We start from the raw sequence: 19,989 nt of genomic DNA, 5'->3' as shown, positions 1-19,989 counted from the left end.
GTGCTTGTGGCCACAGGTGTCATGCTTGTGTGTTCCTGTATGATTATGAATGAGGCATTTGTTAAACGAGATGCTTGTGTTTTTTGCTCTGGCTGCGGTTGTGTGTAGGACATTACATCAGGGTATAGAGTGTCACATTTGTGTGCATCTCAATTTAGATGTCACTCTAAAAGACACATTGTTGTGTTTTGTTCATTTTTTTCTACACAGTCTTTACCTCTAGGTCCTGATGGCTGTGCCTGTTGTCAGTATGTCTGGGCATGTATACTTTCTTTTGCCTCAGTACAAATGCTACAAATTGTCCTGTGATAGCTAAATACTGCGACAACCTTGATGGTCTTTCTATAGTTGGACTTGAATAGCCGCTTCTCTCCACTCTCATTCATGTAAACAAAATACCTGGAGGGAGGACAGTGTATCAGGGCACAATAACACATGCAAGTGTGTGTCTGTGTGCTAGAGCGTCTCCACACCCTTCTCTGCTCATCCCATGTGTTTGTGTATGTGTGTCTGTGTGTGGGTGTGAGTGTGAGTGTGTCAGGTTTCAGATGCTAGAGTCCATGCCAACAGAGATATTAAGACTGCACTGCGTTCCAGAGAATCTGACTAAAGCATCTCTTTCTGCCCAGTGTCGGCATTTCAAAGACAGACTTGAGTAAAATGCTCTGATACAGATACTACCAGCCGATATTTTTTTGTATTTTAAGTTAGCTGATGCAGTATGTGTTTACAGTATCACACGTTAAGATTTTGGTACAAAGTGGGAATCTAAAAAGAAGTACTGTTGTTGTGTGATGTGTAAGTTGATTTTCTTCTGGTGCAGAAATATAACAACCAAAACAATGAATATCAGTTAAATTACATTAATGAAACTGCTGTTTCTCCTGCCCTACATTTTCTGTTCCTGTTACATTTGTGTTCAAGTTGTATATGCATTTTTGTCCTATTCGGTAAAGTAAATGTTAATATCCTCACATTATTGGTATGTGATCCAAAACTGTATCGGTGTTGACGTGAACTTCAAAGGCAAGCTGGCATACAGGGGGCAGTGGGGTGAGTGGGGGTGACGGGGTGGGGGCAACAGCTGCTGTTGAGGTCATCCATGCAGACAGCTGCTGGCTCTCTCTCTGGCTGTACAGACTGATGGTAAATACTCTAAACCAAAATAAATTGAATGGATGCAGTAACAGCCCAGGACATACAGTATCTTGACTTATCCTTCAGACTTATTTTAAAGTTGCCTTTGTAAGAATGTCCAGTTTGTTAGTGGACGTTTGGAAAGAGCCAATCAGGTAGTTTGTAGTTAATCTAAGGCTATGTGCCATGTTCTGTAGAGGATCAATTGTTTTTTCAACATAGACTGATGTGAACTTACAATTGTTTTGTGTGTAACAGGCCGTTCTCTCCCTCTCTCCCTCTCTTAGTCATTCATTAATTTCCCCTTTTATTTTACTTCCACATATGGACACACATAAGGTAGCCTGTAGTAGTGAGAATAAGTCCTTTGAATGATAAAAAAACAAGAAGGCTCAAATATATATATATATATATATATATAATCATATTACAATTTAAAATAAAATGATTTATTCTTTGAAATGTGAACAAATATGAAAAAAGCTCCAGAACAGCTACTGAGAGGAAGGTATAGTATTAAACTTTGAAAGTCAGTATGAATTTGATATAAGTTAATCCCATAGTTCTCAATGGTTTTCAGTTACTTTAAATCTTAGAAATCGCCACAAATTCTGGTCAAATTTTCCTCAGAAAATTTTGAAATTAAATTTACTACCATCTTTTAAGAGTAGTTTCTGGCTTGTGTAAAAAGCTTTAAATATATCCTTAGGTCATGTAATAATCAAGGAAGCAGCAAGAAAACTGCCAGCAGTTTATGAGTGTACCAAAGTTCACATGCTGCACAAGTGTGAGACACTACATCACTACATTTGCAGATCAGACAAATGTTACCCAGAGATAGTTTGGGCTCCACCAAGTTAACCTTAAATGATGACCCCTGTCTGTAATTCGAGCCAGGAATCATGCCATGGCATCTACTTGGAGAGGCAGTTAGCGTGGAAAGCGGTGTTTTCATAGCTGGAACAATCTGCATAGGCAATGATTTCCAAAGCATGAAGGGAATGGGTATGAGTGCAGGAGTCTCTGTCTAAAAAGTGATGGGCTGTCTTCATCTACTTATATAACTAGATGAAAATTAGTTTTTTACACTGTAGTGTTGTCTTCTGCTGCTCTCTGCTTACATTGTGCCCTCTTGCCTCCTTTCTGCTTTTATCTCCTCTCCTGTGTGGTCCTTCGGTAATTATTCTGTGAACGCTTCGTTTCACAGTAATGAGCCCACACCTGAGTCTTATTCTCTTTCCCTGTCAATTTCTAACCCCAAGTATGCTTAACACCTTTTTCCTATTAGCACTCAATCATGGCCTTCATTCCTCCTTCCTCACTTGGCTGACTCATTTTTTCCCTGACCACGTTTTAATTTGTATCAATATTTTCACAGTTTCCCATTTTTCCCGGACGTAATAGCATTTGATTGGCCTAAAACATCCACTGTACAGCTGCCCAGTGGTTGGAGGTGATAGAAAGGCGTTTTGTGAAGGCAGGCTTTTGCTGGTGGGTCGAAATGAGAAGATTCCTTGAAGCCCTTTTATTGTGTGTAGGTTGGCAAATGTTTGTACCGAGTGTGTGTGTGTGTGTGTGTGTGTGTGTGTGTGTAGGCTTACATGCTTGTTTACATGTATATGTATGCGTTGGTGTGTGCAGATTTATGGGACCACCAGTAAAGTAAAACTGAAAAAAATGTTTTTTTCTGCTCAGCAAACCTCAGTGTCCTTCAAAAACTCCCAGTTCTTCCTCCCACCCTTTTTGACCTTCTCTCTTTTTCGCTCTTTTTCTCAGCTGTCTGTCTTTTCTACTTGCTCATATGAAATTCTGAAATTGTTTCCCTCCTCCCAGAAGAGTGAACGATAGAAAATTTATAGTTCAAACCAGATGTGATGACAATGGGAGCGTGTCTGGAGCAGACTTGAGAAGCCGTGCATAAAAAGGAAGGAAGCGGTTAGGAGTTATGAATGTGTGTGTATATATGTGGGTTTGTGTAGATGCTTGCTTTTGGGTGTGTCTTTAGTGCATGGGAAGGTAAAAATGCTTTAGGTAATCATGTTCATCAAGACGCACGTGTGTCTGTGTATTTATATGTGTATGCAAGTCCATTCATAAGTGACTGATGTGATGATTTGTGGTGATTTAAGAGCTCAAGCATAGCAGCTGACATCTGGTCATAATTGGAGAACAAAGACGGAATAGAGACAGAGAAACATACATATCAAACATAGACGTGGTGTATGTTTGAATGAATGAGCTTGTACGTGATTTATGTTCATCAAGTGGCAGATACGTAATGAATGTTGAAATCAGAAAAATGAAAACGCAAGATGAAACATGACAAATGGAAAATATACCCAATATAAGAATTGGATGAAGATTGTTTCAGGAAAATGATTCTGTTCTACATTTTCTCAAACAACTTTGTGGTTTTATGCCAGGATTAGTTCACTAGCACTGCTAAATTTGCTTAATACACACTGACATCTTGACGTCACACAGCTCAGTTATTGCAATTCAGTATGACTATGTGTGCAGACTAAGTCATCTAAATTGTTGTTTTAGTCTACTTGTGTTTCCCAGTTGGCAGTGCATTTCTTTGCAAGCAAATCACACACCTTTAGTCAGGTCTGCTCCTTCTTCATTTAGCTGTGTTGCAATTGTGAGACTGCAGCTGTCTTTTAGCCAGAAATTAACACAGATCAGGTTACAGACCAGCATCACCTCTCCATCCCTCAGTTCCTCCATCCTGATACCTCCTCTGTTTTTGTGTGTTCTCAAATTTCTGAGTTTTAATTGAGATATCTGGTGAGATATAATGATATCGTCTGGAGAGGATGTAGAGGTGGCCAAGGTTTGCAGCCTAATTGGTATGAGTCATAGAGACACACATAAACACACATGCACACACAGGCAGGGAAATGCATGAATGTGTGTGTGATTTCAGAAAACCTAAAGCAATCTCAAATAACACAATCTGTTTCTTACACAGACAGACCCACCTACATACAGCACGCCAGAGCAGCTGTGCCTGTGTTGCTGTGTTTTTCTGAATATGTGTGTGTGTGTGTGTGCGCGCTGTGGATTTACTGTTTTACCCCCAGATTCTCCTGCTCAGGTTACACACAGCACGTTCTCACTAATGGCAAAAAATGCTTGGGGTGAACCCAGAGCTGCCTCTGGCAGGTTTGGAGGAATCGCTCAGTTAGTGTTCCCTTGAAGGTTTTAGGCCTCATGGGAGATTTTTTAGGGGGTCTTGATTTACAGATCATGAAAAAGATGTTATTTTAAAACTGAGTCTAAATGAAGTGGTTCAACCCCCCATCCCCTCTTGAATTATATTGTTGCTTTCACTGGCCTAAAATCCAGTCCCAGTTGAAGTTTTCTCCTCTGTTTCTCCCTTTTCTTCTTTCATCCTGTCTGGATAAAAAATGCTAAAGGTTAATGGACAGCCTCCTCACTAATATTATTCTAGTATGTCCAAATTCTTAAATACATTATTTGTACCTGTCAGGAGGCTTATAAATGCACTATAAACATTATAAATGCAACAAACATGTTTTGTTGTTGTTGTTGCATTTAGCTTTTATTTAATTGATAACAGTAGACACCAATGGGACAGTGTACAGTACTGTGATTTTTAATATTTTTCATGGCCATGGCACCCACTTTGGGAGCCTTTGCTATAGACAGACACAAAACAAGGGGAGAGGGTCCAAATAATCGTCACCAGCAAGATTCAAAGCAGAGACTTTGTTATTGCCTGATATAAATATTACCTAAAGTAGCACCTTCTGATGTCATAACTGCTGCATGACTGCTCAGACAAAATGGGATGACAGAAACAGACTTGAAAGACTGGGGTGCAAATGCTTCAGTTTTGTTTACACTAGTTCTGTGATGCTCTGCATCAGAGCTTTTCAGCTTGTGTTGGCCCTCCTGTTGTGGAAACATGCTGTTTTTAAAATGAGGTAGACAAAGCTGTTCCTCCGGAAATGGGGGTGAAAACAGAAATGTAAACATGATGGTGTGTGTGTCCATGCTTATATGGAAAAGCATCGAGGGGATTATGAAGTAACGGACATGGCAAAAAAGAATGGAGTCAGGTTTCAAAAGCTGTTTTCTACCTTGTTGTTGAGTCCACACACAGATGCACAAAGATATGTGTACTGTATCTTTGTGCATGGAGTATATCAACAAGACCGTACAGGACAACATTTGTTCATTCATGCACATGTGCACCTCCCTGACAAATATGAACAAAATACAGATGCGCACACGCACACACAGGATCGCACACTCCTCGGGGGCCCCAGCCTCCATTTCACGGCTGTCTGTCCCACATCCTCTCGTTCTGCCTCGTTTCACTTCCAGAAAGACACGGAAAGAAGATGGACAGGATGGAAAGACATAGAAAGAAGAAAGCTCCTGTTTTCTCCTGGCTTCAATTTAAAGATGTCAACAAATCTGGAGAAGAAAAAAATGTAAAATGGTTGAAGTTTTGGAAATCCACGTCTGGGTTGAGATGTCATGGTTAAGTCCATAACATTGTACAGTGTATCTTCTCCATTTGTAGAAACTCGAACTTCATCAGTAGAACAAAGAACAAAAACACTGACTGACTGATAGGTGGTCTGTTGAAAGTGCAGTGTAACACGGAGCATGCACCAAAAATTAAATATTTTTGTTGTATAAAACAATAAATGCACAATTGTAGTCTGTCTTTGCCTTTCTTCTTATCCACCTTAATTCTCTTCTTGTGTCTCACAACCCTCCTGTATTTTATTCCTCGTGCTCCACCAGTCGACAGAAGACGTCTTTTCTCTCAGGCGTCTTTCAGCTCCCCATTCTTCCCCCTCCTGTTTGCCTTCATGCTCCATTTACATCTGTGCATGTGCATTTATGTGTGTGTGTGTGTGTGTATGGACTGCATCTACTGATTTTATGCCAAGTCAAGCTCTTATAGCCCCCTAATGGGTCTTAAGCTAGCTTTGACTTCAATTCTCCGTATGAGATGCCATCTGTCAATTGTGAGCCTGTTTCTTGAGGCCTGAGGTGTACCTCATTCTTAAGGGGAAATCCACCCTAAAACCAAAGCAACGCACATGTTTTCTCTGAATTCAAAGAGTTAAATTGCAGTCATCTCTAACTGAAGCTTGAAATCTCTTCACCATCCTGAATTACATTTCATCTCTCCATTTTTTCAGCTCCTCTCTTTCAAGTGCGCTCTCATCCTACATTGATGCTAAGTCCAATTTTACAAATTTACTGTGAACAAAACATATTGGCCAAAGAAACCACTTTTCCCACTTGGCACCAGCAGTCAGTGCTGTTCACTTCTGTTGATTTTGAATTAATCAACAAAAATAGACATGTAGGCATCAAGAAGTCCCGCAAATTGTTGGTTGTATCAAGATGTCCACTTCTAGCTGAATTCTTCTTTTTCCTGCTACCCACCTCTCACTCTGTCTCTTCCCTCACTTCCATCTTTTGTAAAGTCAGTTTCCATGTAGAATTTGCCTTTAATTTCATCTGCCAGTTGTTCACAAAGTCTATATTCTTTCCTCTTTGTTTTCACTCTGGGTTTCCAGAGCAACTCTCCCATAGCTAATATGAGGTGTAATTTACTTCTCTCTGTGTGTTTTGGCATAGCGGGCATCCTTTGAGTAAGAAATCTAGTAAAGTATAATAAGTAACAAATGTAGCAGAATTTAACATGGGTCATTAGTGCACTATTGCTCATATCCTGCACAGTGCACTCTCGCGAAATATGAGTGGAGCTATGTGAAACTGAATATTTGAGGATATGGGCCACTTTAAAGTATCTCAGTTTGTTTAATGTAATTAAGACCAAACGCCTCAGTGTGAGTCCAGCAGTACCAAAAGTTGGAGTTGGGGGTGGTAGTGATGGAGACAAGAGGGAAGAAAACTGGTCGTCTAAGTGAAGGATTGAAGAAGTTACACTGTATTGTAAACATTGATTCATATCTTAATATTTAAATTATTTCAAATATGAATTTGAACTATTTTAAATACCGTAGTCTACTTATCTTAGGCCAAAGTGACAACTTCAAATTAGTATAATAACCTGAAAAAGACAAAGATATGAGAATCATATGGGGAAAAGGAAAACCATCATCTTGGGATAAATTTTGGTGGTATTTCTTAATTAATAACATAATAATGACTTAATCACCAAAATTCGGATTATTACATTTTATCAAGCAACTGATTGATTTTAGCAATAGAAAAATTAATAAAGAACTAGTAAACATGAGGGAGTGAACAAGCAGAGAGAGTTCAGAGATGTGAAAGGCATCAACAAATCCTCTCAAGGAGACACTTCATGCTCTTAGAGTGGGTACTTATGGGAGATACGTCCTATATACCCCACATATAACAACCACCCTCCACATCCTCACAGCCTCACCCCACCTATAGCTGAAAGAAAACCAGGTGCTTCAGCATCCTCCTCCTGGTATCTTACGCAGAAACAAAGCAACTCTACGTTCTCACATAAGAGAGGGGTTAGTCTCTCCGAAACCTCATCAGCCCAAACTAATTCTGCAAAATGACTGGGAGGAGGAGGTGGAGATTGGAGGAAAGAGGAGAAGAAGCAGGAGGAGGGGAGGAGAAAAGAGATTAGGAAAGAGGAGGGAGAGGCAGGGAGCACAACAGATGGAGGAACAGAGTTGGAAACTTCAGGTAGACCAACTGATATACCAAGACAGTGTTTAGGCCACTATTTTAATATTTAAAAGTTAAATAAATAAAGTTAAGTTAAATAATTATAGACAGTTTCAGAATACCGAAATGTATTATTTGCTGACATATATGCTGATATATTTTGTCTAAGTTTAAAAGACAGTAGATACCTTAAGGTGGCATGTAAACAGTGAAATGGAAGGATAAAGAGAGCAACAAGGCAAATTAAGACGTAGGAAGAAAAGAAAGATGGATGAGTAAGAGTCAAAAAATATTAGACTGAAGGAGTAGAAGAGGGAAGGTGGGCACAGGCATTTGTGTCTGATCAGAGCAGTTAGCAGGGGGGCATATACTTCTGAATAGACAGCTTAGTGGCCATTATACGGTCTGGAGGATTAGTCCTGTTCACTATTGTTACACTCAGGAGGTAGCAGCACACACACAAGCTCTGGCAGGCATACAAACACACACACCTTTGCTGTTCTTTCCTTGGCATTTTTTTTTTTTCATTTTTACTACTTTTTTATTATTTCTCAACCACATACATAAACCAATGCCTGTAAACACCAAAAACACACACCCAGCCCACCCCCAAACTCTAATTCCATAATAGGCCAGTCTATTGACAGACCTACTTGTTTGCTGAAGAAGTCTTTTCTCATTAGGGCTGGGATTTTGTCGCTGGCCCTGCAGGCTTCATTGTCCGACTCAGAGCGGGTTATTAGGCATTCGCCCTGTAACAACCCCCGTGCTGAATAGACCTGAGAGGAGTGGAGAACCTACAAAGGGCAGAATAGGGTCTGGCAATTAGCAATGACATATTTAAAGAGAGGAGGGAAGGGAAAAGAATGAATGAATCACAGTGAAAGAGAGGACGGACCTGTGCTACAAAAAGGCTCTTTTGAAGTTTTAGAAACTTTTGTCTGCTTTTTGCTGCTTCACTCTTGCGCCGTCATCAAAGCGAAAGACTGGTTCTTCAGCACGCAACGTCCCTCCTCCTCTTCCCTCTCTCTTTTCTCTCCTGTTCTCTCACTTGCTACTCTTCTCCCTGAGAATGTATTTGTGTCAGTGCTGAAAGGCCATGTACTTCTGCTGCCGCTTTGATGTCTTAATAACAATGTGAAGAGCGAATTATGCTCAGAGATTCCCCCTTCAGTGTCTGTTTGTCAATCTTCAGATTCCTGCAGTTGCATCTGGCTTTTCCAATCTCACCTCACTGACAACAAGTAGGCGGGATGCAACGGAAAAACGCTCACAGTCAGAGGATGATAAAAGCAGAAAACAGCAATAGGCATGGAAAAACTTGTTCCACTTATCAAAAGATTTATCGCAGTTTCATTTAGATATCCCAAAGCCAATGTTTTATCTGGATTTGATAAAACTGTTTTCTTCTTGTGTGTTTGTAGAAAGCAGGTAGACTAAACTAGTTTTTAAAGCTGCAACGGTGCCATATCTGAACTCCAGGAAGTTTGATAAAATGATTTATCTCTTGTATTTTTTAAACATTTAACATAGCTGAGGTAAAAACAGCAGACATAAAGTAATGATTACAGAAAATGACTGCTGAGTGAAATTTCTTATACAGTGATATGTAATTTAAAACAGACAATGTCACTGTAAAGCAAGAAATGAGTCCCAACAGACTGGTTTTGTTCTGAGCTAGCAGGTGTGTGTGTCTGCATGTACTTACTTGTATAGTGCCACTGCATTCCAGCGCATTATATTTCACATAAATGCATGCACAATATGTTTTCACTGTGTTTTCTGGATAAGGTGTGTATGTGCAGGTTTCCCCATGCTTTTTAGGCAAACACACCAGTGGTTCTGCAGCGCCTCTGCTATCAGTCTGAAGTTTGATCAGTGTGACAGCACGCTGAAAACTGATACACATTCACACACACGCACACACACTGTGCCATGACCATAATCTCTTCATAACATTCCTCTGTTCTGACTCCACTTTGCTTTTGTGTATAGTTGTGTGTACAATATTTTTAGATTTAAAAGCTTAGTTTTTCTTTTTTTATCTCAACATATCAAGATTTCCAAATGTTGGTTTCATTCTATGTTCATGTTTTTGTGGTTCTTTTTGTATCCAGCACAGTGAATTCAACAGCTTTCAAATTTCCTTCAACTCCAGTAGTTTTGAGCTAATGCAAGATTGTTCCCTAGCACTGCTTTGACAGGCGTTTGGAGAGCTTCATGCTAACATTCATCAGGTTTAAGTCACCATGACCAGCCGAGTATGTCCTTTTTAGTTCTCCGCTGTAACTCTACTTAGCCCGAAGACCAAAGCTCTCACAGCAAGTGTTAACAGCAGTAAGAAGAGTTAAGTCCTAGTCAGCCGACACAGACCCTTCTCGAGTTGTACTACCACTTGACTTCTGCAGCTATCCATCTGAGAAAAGTATATTTCTGAATGCATTTATCGGGGACAAAAAAAGATTTGGCACGCATAAGGGACATAAAATTTCACCTATAGATGACAGTGGGGTGAGAATACATTTATGGGACAGCAGTGATGTGCATTGCTTATTTATGCATTGTGTTACTTATCCAGTTTCAGTCTAAAATTGTACCATGGATTATAATACTGAAAATATAAAATCATCTGCCCTGCTGTAATGTCCTCTAGCAAAACACTGACTACTGTAGGCAAATGAACAGAAAGAGAGCGTCCCACTGGGTGCAGAAAAAAAGTTGCATTATTATTAATCCAAAAACAGCCCTGAGTAACACAAATGAGTGTTGAACAAAGCAGCCATCAGGGTGAGTCATGTTGAAACGTCGCCCAACGATGCATCATGATGAGTGGGTTAGTTTTACATTGTTGTAAATAGTTGTTCATCAAAGACAGCCTGTCAGCATGTAGCCTCACACAGCCGAGCATGCCAGCATCTTTGAAGTTAAACAGGACAACCGCATTTTCTCAACACACACACACTCATACATTTAAACACAAACATGAAGGCATGTAAACACACGCTGGCACACTTGTGAGCATGCACGCAGGTCTGTGCAGACACAATCATACATGCAAGTATCAGCAAAGCAAACACGCTCATGCACTCGCTTGTGCACATGCATCCGACATGAGCTTAAGAGGTTCAGTAGCTGCTTTGAAGTGTAGGCTGACTTTTTTTAAGGCCTCTCCAACATTCCAGCAGGGATCATGGTGCAGTTTAGGGCTCAGCACTGAGCACAGTATCAGTGGGCAGACCTGGGTAAAATTGTTGCCACCAGTAATTTATTGTTTTTGACTGTACTGGGTTAACTTCATCAGGGTGGTTAAAGAAAAATCATGTAACATGTAGCACTTCCCATGATTCAACACACTGTACCACAGGAATTCATTCCTGCTGATGGCCATCAAACTGTTTTAACTCCTCCCTCTGAAAATCAAGCTGTCTATTATTGAGGCTGTACATAACTTCAGGCGGCTCAATCAACCTGCCCTGTTCATCTGTTCGTAATTTAGTCTGTAAATATGTATATTTTAAACAGTTTTTGTATTATTTTTTGCATTTGAAAGATGGTAGTTTATTTTATTTTTATTTAATTTGTTATTATTGTACTTTTTTATTTGTTAACTTTAGTTATTTTCCTTTTTGCAATAGCTTTTTGCTATATAGTGTTGTTTGGAGCACAGGAAGAAAACAATTTCCTACAAGGGATTACGAAAATATTTCTGATTCTGATTCTGAAACTGGCCTTCACATGTCAGTAAATCAGATTCCTCTTATTCTTAAAAATCAGTATGAAATTAACACGATCAGTATCTTATAACCTGCAGCTTAAAATGAATTCTGAATGTATCCATGGGTATGTACGTATTACCAAAAGCCTAGATAATAATTGGATTTTGGATAGTAGCATGTTTTTGTTTTTTTGTTTGTTTGTTAAAATTTATCTTACTGTGTCTTCACTGTCTATAAACACTATAGAGGTTTTACCAGGTGATGAATCAGAATCTGAGACAAGTAATGAAGTCAAAGGGAAGGCAATCAGGAATCACACATTAGTAGTCAAAAATAATGGGCCGATGAGTGTTTTAGGAATAAAATCATGTCGAATTTGTAGAAATTCAATGATAAGAAAATTCCTGAAGTGCTAATGAGTAGATATTTAACTGGTGTATGATTTGATACAGGGACGTGCAGGGTGGGCAAGGGAGGGAATGATTGAAAGTTCAAATTGCCGAGCAGGGGCCTGTGGTGTGCGTTTCAAAGGCGGCGCGTGGCGATGGATGTGAGAGATTTGTTAATTCAGCAAAGGAAAGCGCTGCCTTGATGTTTACTAGAGTTACACAGGCAGCAGCTGGACGAATACATGCGCTCAAACACACACACACACACACGGTACAAACACAAGATACACATAAATGCAAGACAGTACATTAAGGCAGATGCACACAAATTCAACCTACATTCATTAACTCTTTTGTTCATGTGCATATGTATGCAAACACATGCTCATTAACATGACCACATATTTAATTCCACTTGAATTCACATATACGTACAAAATTTTAAAAAATACATACAAGTTAATAAACTTACTTGCACAAATATATGTACAGAGACGCTTTCCTTCAGGAACAAAGGTACACATATTTGGCTTTCGTCAGTAAATCATTCCTTCGCACCCAGGGGTGTTTAATTATACAAAAACAAATAAGTTTTTAGAATTAACATCTGTGCTGTGTTGTGCTGCAACACAGCAGTTAGACAATGATGTAAGAGGGCCATAAGCACATTAGGAACTTGTTTCAGTATCCTAAAGTATTTAACTTTTCTTGTATTTGTCAGGCAGCGAATGGCAGAGAGGTACTACAGGCAGTGAGGCAATACCTAGCCAATGGGAACATCATCTATTATTGGGAAATGACAGCAGTTTTTTTAAGAGCCAGGACAGTTTGAGGTTGGAGCAAACTGCTAAATATATCTAACTTGTATATCTTAAACAGACAGTGCACCTTACTCATCCTGGTCTGTGGCAATGATTTGCAAACATTTGCTCTTGTAACATAAAGCAATGCTTACCTGTAACCCTTTGTAAAGGGTTGTATATGTCTACAATTAATTTTAGATACTTTGAAAAGTAAAATCATCCAATGCATTAAAAGAAAAGTTAGAGAAAGAAAAACACTGGTAGAAAAAGATTATAATCATGTTTAACAAAAATCAGCATTGTCATATTGGAAGCTGTCTGGCTCTCAGGTTGGCAACTAATGCTGTAAAACTCCCAGATATCAAACATGGACTATAATCTTAATTCTCTCTTAATTCTTATCTTAATTCTTCTATTTCAGCGAATAAGAATGAAGTTGTGCTGAAGAGGGTTGTGAACAAGGTCATAAACCTTCATAGTATGGTGACATCTGTTCTATTACCTAATGGTCTCAGGGGTTTTAGATCAACTCAGTTATAAAGTCGTTCTTAAATGTGTGTTAAATCTGTGACAAAGATCTATTTAACAAAACTCCACTACCCTCTCGCTCTCTCTCTCTCTCTCTCTCTCCCTATATATATATATATATATATATATATATATATATATATATATATATATATATATATAATAAATTCTTTTTTTTCTTTTTTTTTTATGAAAGTCTGCATTCCATTGATGTCACACATGTGAAACATACATACTCTTTCCACTTCTGTGACACCACCACCCCATGAGCAGCGGATATGAAGTAATTAAGTAATTCCACTGAATCATTCCTGTCCTTGACTGGATCAGCTCCATCATGTTAATCTGCCAGGTGGATGGTCAAGGCTTCAGGCTGCAGCAGCTGCAGAGCAGCTATAAACCTCAAGGACCATGTAACAGAACGCAATCCACTATGATATGATGAAGGTCTATGACCAAAACCTTGACAATCTATAGGAGTTCACAGCCTTTTTTAGCGTGACTTAATTCTCAAATGCACCTTTATACCACATGTGCAGTTTTCAGCATTTCCTATAGCAGTGTCCTGTGACTACTGTCTTTATTAACTTTTGAATATACTTTTGAATGTTTGCCAAATTCCTGTGTGGCATCCATACTGTCTCCATTTTAGACATATCTCAGTCTGTTCTGTGCCTGGTCCTGCTGCTCCACCAGTGAAGAGTTAACAGTGATGTAAAACAGTTTCATGAATAAGTACACACAAGATTAATGCACTGTCACAGGAACTACACACCTATGCATATGGAAAATGAGAGAAAGACAAGACCTTTACTTTTATACTATACCTGAAATGAACTTAACCAGATGCTTTAGTTTTACAAACACGTAGACACGTATATATAAACACACATACACACACACACACATAGAAAACCCAATCCCTAACCGTATGTTTTCAGAACTCATAAACCCCATCAGTGTATGACGTTTATGAGTGAGTGTGTTGAACCTCTTGCGCCTCGTGCCTGTAGGCTATGTTATTTCTTCACTCTCTTGATATTTTAAGCTCTGACACAGTCCATGTTCGCCGTTGGAGGGGCCTGAGGTGTTTTGTGTATTTTTTTACTATTGGTTTTCCCAACATTTCTCATGTCGTAACTAAACCCAAGGATTGTTGTGAACCTAAACCTGACTGCCAAGGGTAAATGTCCCATGCCTGGCCACAGCATCTGAAAAATATACCAGAGTCTAATCTACTAGGAATTATGTTGGAAAATGGATCTGGACTTATTAACGCCCCATAAAAATATGGCATGTTAATCACATATTGTATATTTGGATAATATCAAATGGAGATTAAATGCAGCAGGATTTGTGCATTGTCAGCTGGACGTGACACCATTGAACTCTCAGCCTTCACTAAATACTTCAAGTCAGAATCTGTATATAATGTGATACTTTATTGATCCCTGGTGGAAAATTTTCTTTTCTTTGTCTCCTTTCAGGGAGGTCAGGGGCCGGGGTCAGCAGTAGGAACGCAGATTTTTTTTTTTCTCATGGATACCCAAAGGAAAAATCTACACTAAAACACTTTCACATTGTTTCATATTTGTAAAAAAAAACAGTTTTGTGTTCCAGATGTAGAGATGTGATATTCACAAAAGCCAGGGTGAGGTTTAATTGCTAGAAATCAGTCAAGGTCATTAGTGAGATTACAGGTATTAAGGAAATATTAAATGAAATAACAACTCATAAATCAACACCTTTCTTCTAATAAATGTATCAGATGAAGCTGACTGCTGGTGGCTACTGTGGCTGCAGCTTCTTTTAACTCAGACTCACTAATGTCGGCTCTTTAGAAATGTTTGCTGTTGTTGTTGCACAGTGTGGACAAGAGTGGTCACTTAGCACTCAAAAATAAACTGAATTACCAGAAAACACATTTGCTATGGGCAATGTAATGTAGCTGTTATGTATAAATATGCAGTGCTGAGGGGACTGGAACTATTTTCAGCCTGTAGGGGTGGTAGATTTTAGTTCTTGGAAGAGACTTTTATTGCGGACCAGTTTTAGCCAAAACTCTGCTCCCTGGCTTAAATTAGTTACCTGCAAGGGTTTGAGGATTGAGGATTTTGTCAGAAGGAAATGGAAACTTTGGGGTTTTTCTGTTCCCATGTCATTTCATTGCTGTTACTCATCCCTCAGACTACTGCCTGAGCTTCAGCTTAAGACAGTTGTACTGTCAAGAAAAACTTGTGGAGTGAAGCACAAGAACACCAGATGTTCAGAGTCGTGATCAAATTGATATTTACTACTTTGACCATAAAACTGCCTGTTTTTGCTACAAGGACACTGTGTGCTTTATAGTTTGTCACCCCCTAATCCTGGTCCTCACCATAAAACACACAGAGCCATCAGGTACATAAGCAAGGACAAATGAAATGTCCAAGAACGACAAATGAAGATTTGTAGGCTGAACAATTGACTGAATATTTACTCAGTTTTTTAGGAAATAAAGACAGAAACATGAGATAGATAGCAACATTACATGAATTACCTTACTGAAGTTGATGTTTGAGTTTTTTATATAAAAGAGATATAATGATATATACAGTAGGAGCGCTTTACTTTTATCAAGTTTTGGGGGCTGTATATTTTCATGTATTTCATATTTTTATAGTAGTAGTTTTTGTAGATCAAGGCAATTTGTCACATCTGCTAATGAAAAATCGACAGTGTTCTGTGCATCATCAGTCGTTGTTGCACACATGGAAAACATATCTTCAAAGAAGCCGCTGCGAGAATTGGAGAGAATTTTCCACAAGCACAATGTTAGTTGTTTGATGGATCAGTGAAGCAATTGGCCGGATCTCTCTCACTCTGTGTCTCTGTGTCCTGTTTTAAATGGGAACTGTAAGTTTTTGTGTATATTTCAACTTCAAACATATTCCGGTGTGTTCTTGGATTTAATGAGTGACTGACAGCAGGACATTCACACTCAGACATTCAGCTGCCTGGTTGTGAGACATTGCCAGGGCCAAAGTGTATGTAACAGGCCTGACAGAGACCAGATACACTCACTGAATGAAGGTTTACCCAAGGGTAGAAAACAGTACCTCTGCCTCCTCGAAGTATGACACTACCTTATTTTCCTCTCGAAATGTGTGAGTAAGTGTGTATATGTGTGCGTGGAAAGAGTGGAAACAGCAGGTTGCTTTTTTCGTGACCATGCAGTCGCCCTCCTCCCTCATGCAGTCAGTCATACAGTACCTCACACACAGGTGGCTGTAATTAGCAAGTTGAGCCCATTCATGGCACGAGATCAAACTGTGGTCCGCTCTGCTTCAGGAAATACAGAGCTCTGCTTAGTGTTAGACACACTCACTTAAACACCTTCGCTCTTTATTTCTCTTGTTTTCTTTCTAACATGAAGCTGACATACAAAAGATTCCCCCTAGAACTGTTTTTGTATAGTCTACAAGTGAAACAACTCCTCCTGTAGAAACTAACACACTCTTGTGTTTACTTCTGCAGGGAGAGAACATAGAGAAGGTGGAGAGCCGAGGATTATGAGTTAGATAAGGCTGAATATAAAATATCTTCAATCAACCTTAAGAATACACACAGTTGGTTTTTGCTGCAGAAGTAAGCAGGACTTACACAGCTAGACCAGCAGGGCACAAGGTTATAAAAGCAGTAATAAAGCTGTTGTTGGTGCTGAGTGGTCAGCTCCTCGTTAAACTGACCAGGCACCTTTGTCTGTGTGCCTCCTCATTCTGTTTTCTGTAACTTAACATGTCATGTGTTTGTGATTGATCTATTGGCTTTGATTGATTTGATTAGGTGTAGAAATTAAAATAGGGCTTCAAACCGTGGGTGCTTCCTAAGCAATCCTGCTTCAGCTGGTCGAGCTTTAAACAAGCTCTGTTTTGTCTAGCCCACAGTCTCCTTCACAGTGATTCTTCTTGCAACATAATTCAACTGAGAGTTAAACGATGCCTATTTTGTTCCACTTAAAAAATGCTGAGAAGGGATATGAATTGACAAGGAAAGCCTTTTAGGGTGCAGTGACTTTGGAAAACTTTCTCTCATGTTTCAAGACAGCATGTCAAGTGCACTACTGATCAAAACTGTGAGCCAAAGTCACAGGTCACAACTTTAACAACCTGTTAAAAAGGCATGTTTTATTCAGGGCTTGAAGTTATTGCTGTGACGTGATTGTTTAATATCCCTTCTTAAATTATGTCAGCTTTTTAATTTTGGATTTCATTCTTCATATGTGCATGTGGTTTGCTTATACAAACAGATTTGTACCAAATAGGTCAGAAGGCTGGATTCAGTCTTGTTACCCCTCATACATACACATACAACCACCTGACAGTGTTTTCTCCTCTAAAAATTCACCCTCCCTTCCTTTGGTCTCCTCAGGCGAAGACAGCAACAAACTTTTTTATGAGTGCAGCTTTACGATGTAAACATGTTGATCACACGCCAACATTTCAGACAGGAATGTTCCGAAAACACAAAAGATCTTTGCCTAATGAGAATTTTTTTAATAGTTATGTGTGTGTACATAGTGGTGTGATTCATTTATTTAATAGATGTTAGAATGTCATCCCATCAAACACACCGGTGTGATCACTGCCTACTACTCTGAGCTACACAAAAAATAAAAGTTGTTAATCTGTCATAGCAGTTAAGTCTATTGTACAATTGTCTGTTCTTCGGATACAGTTAATAAATCTCTCTCTGCACTGTCGTCTTTTTCTCTCTAACTCTGTCTTTTCATCTCTCTCCTGCTGCCTGTTGACCTTCTCTAAAAGTAAGTCAGATTCTGTCTTGTTTCTCCTCTTTCTCCGTCAAAGCCCCTTTCAGTGTCTCTCTCTCATGCTGTTAATGGAGGACTGTGTAGCAGCAGTTATAATGATTTCCATAAGGTTACACAGCCTCTCCACAGGCGAGAGTGTAAATCACAGTGACACATTGTGTGTGTGTGTGTGTGTGTGTGTGTGTGTGTATGGGGGTGTGGACAGTTCTGTGGAGTGCATGTTTGCATATGTGGATGTATGTGCGCAGTATTTGCTGTTTTCTCTTGAGAATGTGAAACTTTAAACTTAAACAGTATGAGTTTTTCCTCTGAACCATGTGTCAGAACAGTGGAAGTATGATTTTTATGTTTTTTTCATCCTAGTGTTTTTATCATAAATCATGACTGAAACCAGTTTTGTTTAGATTCCCACAGTTATCCACAATTAATAGTTTTTTTCAATTAACAGTCTTTTATTGAGCCTTCAGTTTCATCACATGGTCTTCATCAGATGGAGTTTGCTCATGTGGTGTTCATGTGAGCTCAGCACAGTAGCTGTTATGATTTCATCCATAAAAAATGTATGACTTCTCATTTTAAGACCTGAGAGATAAATCTGTGCATTCACTGAAGAAGATAATTTGTTATGGTTGAAAACACTACAAAAGGCCTTAATTTGACCTTGTCTTTGGTCTTATTCTGTATCATGACCTTGAGCTCCTATTTGATCGACCAAAAAATTAATATTAGTTCATTTCTTTTAATTATTTTTTGGGGAATTAAGTAAAAATTATTAATTTCCACACAGATATCCAAGTTTGTTTTACACTCTACAGTCTGCTATCAGCGGTTTGGCTTTTTCTCAAGTACATTAAACTGTTACTTTCCATGGAGGATTATATGCACCACTAATTACATCTGAAACACAGTGCATACTGCAGACAGATGTCCATACAACAGCTACAGTATTACATTTTGGACCTGGAGCTGCAGCATGTAAATTGAACCGTTTGTTATAATGACACAGTATGTAATGCTGCAACAAATTGCAATAAATTCCTAACATGGCTGTGGCTGTAGAGAAAAGTATGTTTGGAACGTGGGGCCAAAATGTAGGACAACTAGGGTGTAATAAAGAGAGTCCAGCAGAAAGAAAGAGAGGGAGATTTTCTGTCTTTACCTCGACAGTGTCAAAATGTGTAATCAGTTGTGTTATTCCATTATCCACAAGTGGGCTTGTAAGAGAGAGCTGCACGACATGTGGTTTTGTTGTTTCCAGAGTATCACTGAGCTAATGGAGTTATAATGACAGTGTGTTTTACTAGCGGGTGAGTGCCATGGTAGGCCAACCAACTGCTGAAGGACGAATAGTGTTTATTCTGCTGATTGTTAAAGGCAGTAGGTTGGGAGGCAAGATCCAAGCTGAGCTGTACTAAAGAATGGGTTCATTTATCATCCTATCCTGCTGCCCAAGCTCTTGCAATTCACAAATCTCTGCAGTCGCCATTGTTGCACCTACTAAAGTTCAGTTGTCAAACAGAATTAGAGCACTTCACCTACCTTTCTAAAAACAAACTGAAATGTTAGGTGCATCATTACCTGCTGACTAAAACTAAACAACCTTTTGCAAAAAATTTAATGATACTCTTATTAAACCTTTAATGTGTACGTAATAGTCTGAATGGCCAGTGTTTTAAAATGTAGATTAGAGACACAAAATGTTTGTAATTGACTGGAAAGTGGCATAGTTTGGTGAAATGTAATGGCTATGCATTTAAAATTAGAAACAAATTGTATTCCATTTACAATTTGGAGATCATTTAAGGACATTTCAGATCATGTATGCAGTGTGCAGTTGAACCAGAACTTGCAATCTTTTGCAATATTGAAAGCAAGCTAAACCAAAAATAAATGCTCCTGGGACTTGGGCTTAACTGACAATGCCTCTTGTTTTCATA

At 39.0% G+C, this 19,989-nt stretch overlaps 1 protein-coding gene across 1 annotated transcript in view; it reads left to right on the top strand.

The window, feature by feature from the left end:
* The window catches only part of fgfrl1a (fibroblast growth factor receptor like 1a), a 65,764-nt gene that overhangs the window by 27,962 nt on the left and 17,813 nt on the right, over positions 1–19,989 (top strand). The gene's annotated exons all lie outside the window — the stretch shown is intronic.

Source organism: Mastacembelus armatus, chromosome 10, assembly GCF_900324485.2.
Source record: "Mastacembelus armatus chromosome 10, fMasArm1.2, whole genome shotgun sequence".
In the NCBI taxonomy this organism is placed as follows: Eukaryota; Metazoa; Chordata; class Actinopteri; order Synbranchiformes; family Mastacembelidae; genus Mastacembelus; species Mastacembelus armatus.
Note: the sequence above shows the minus strand (reverse complement) of the source record. Positions and strands in the feature narration are given on the sequence as shown.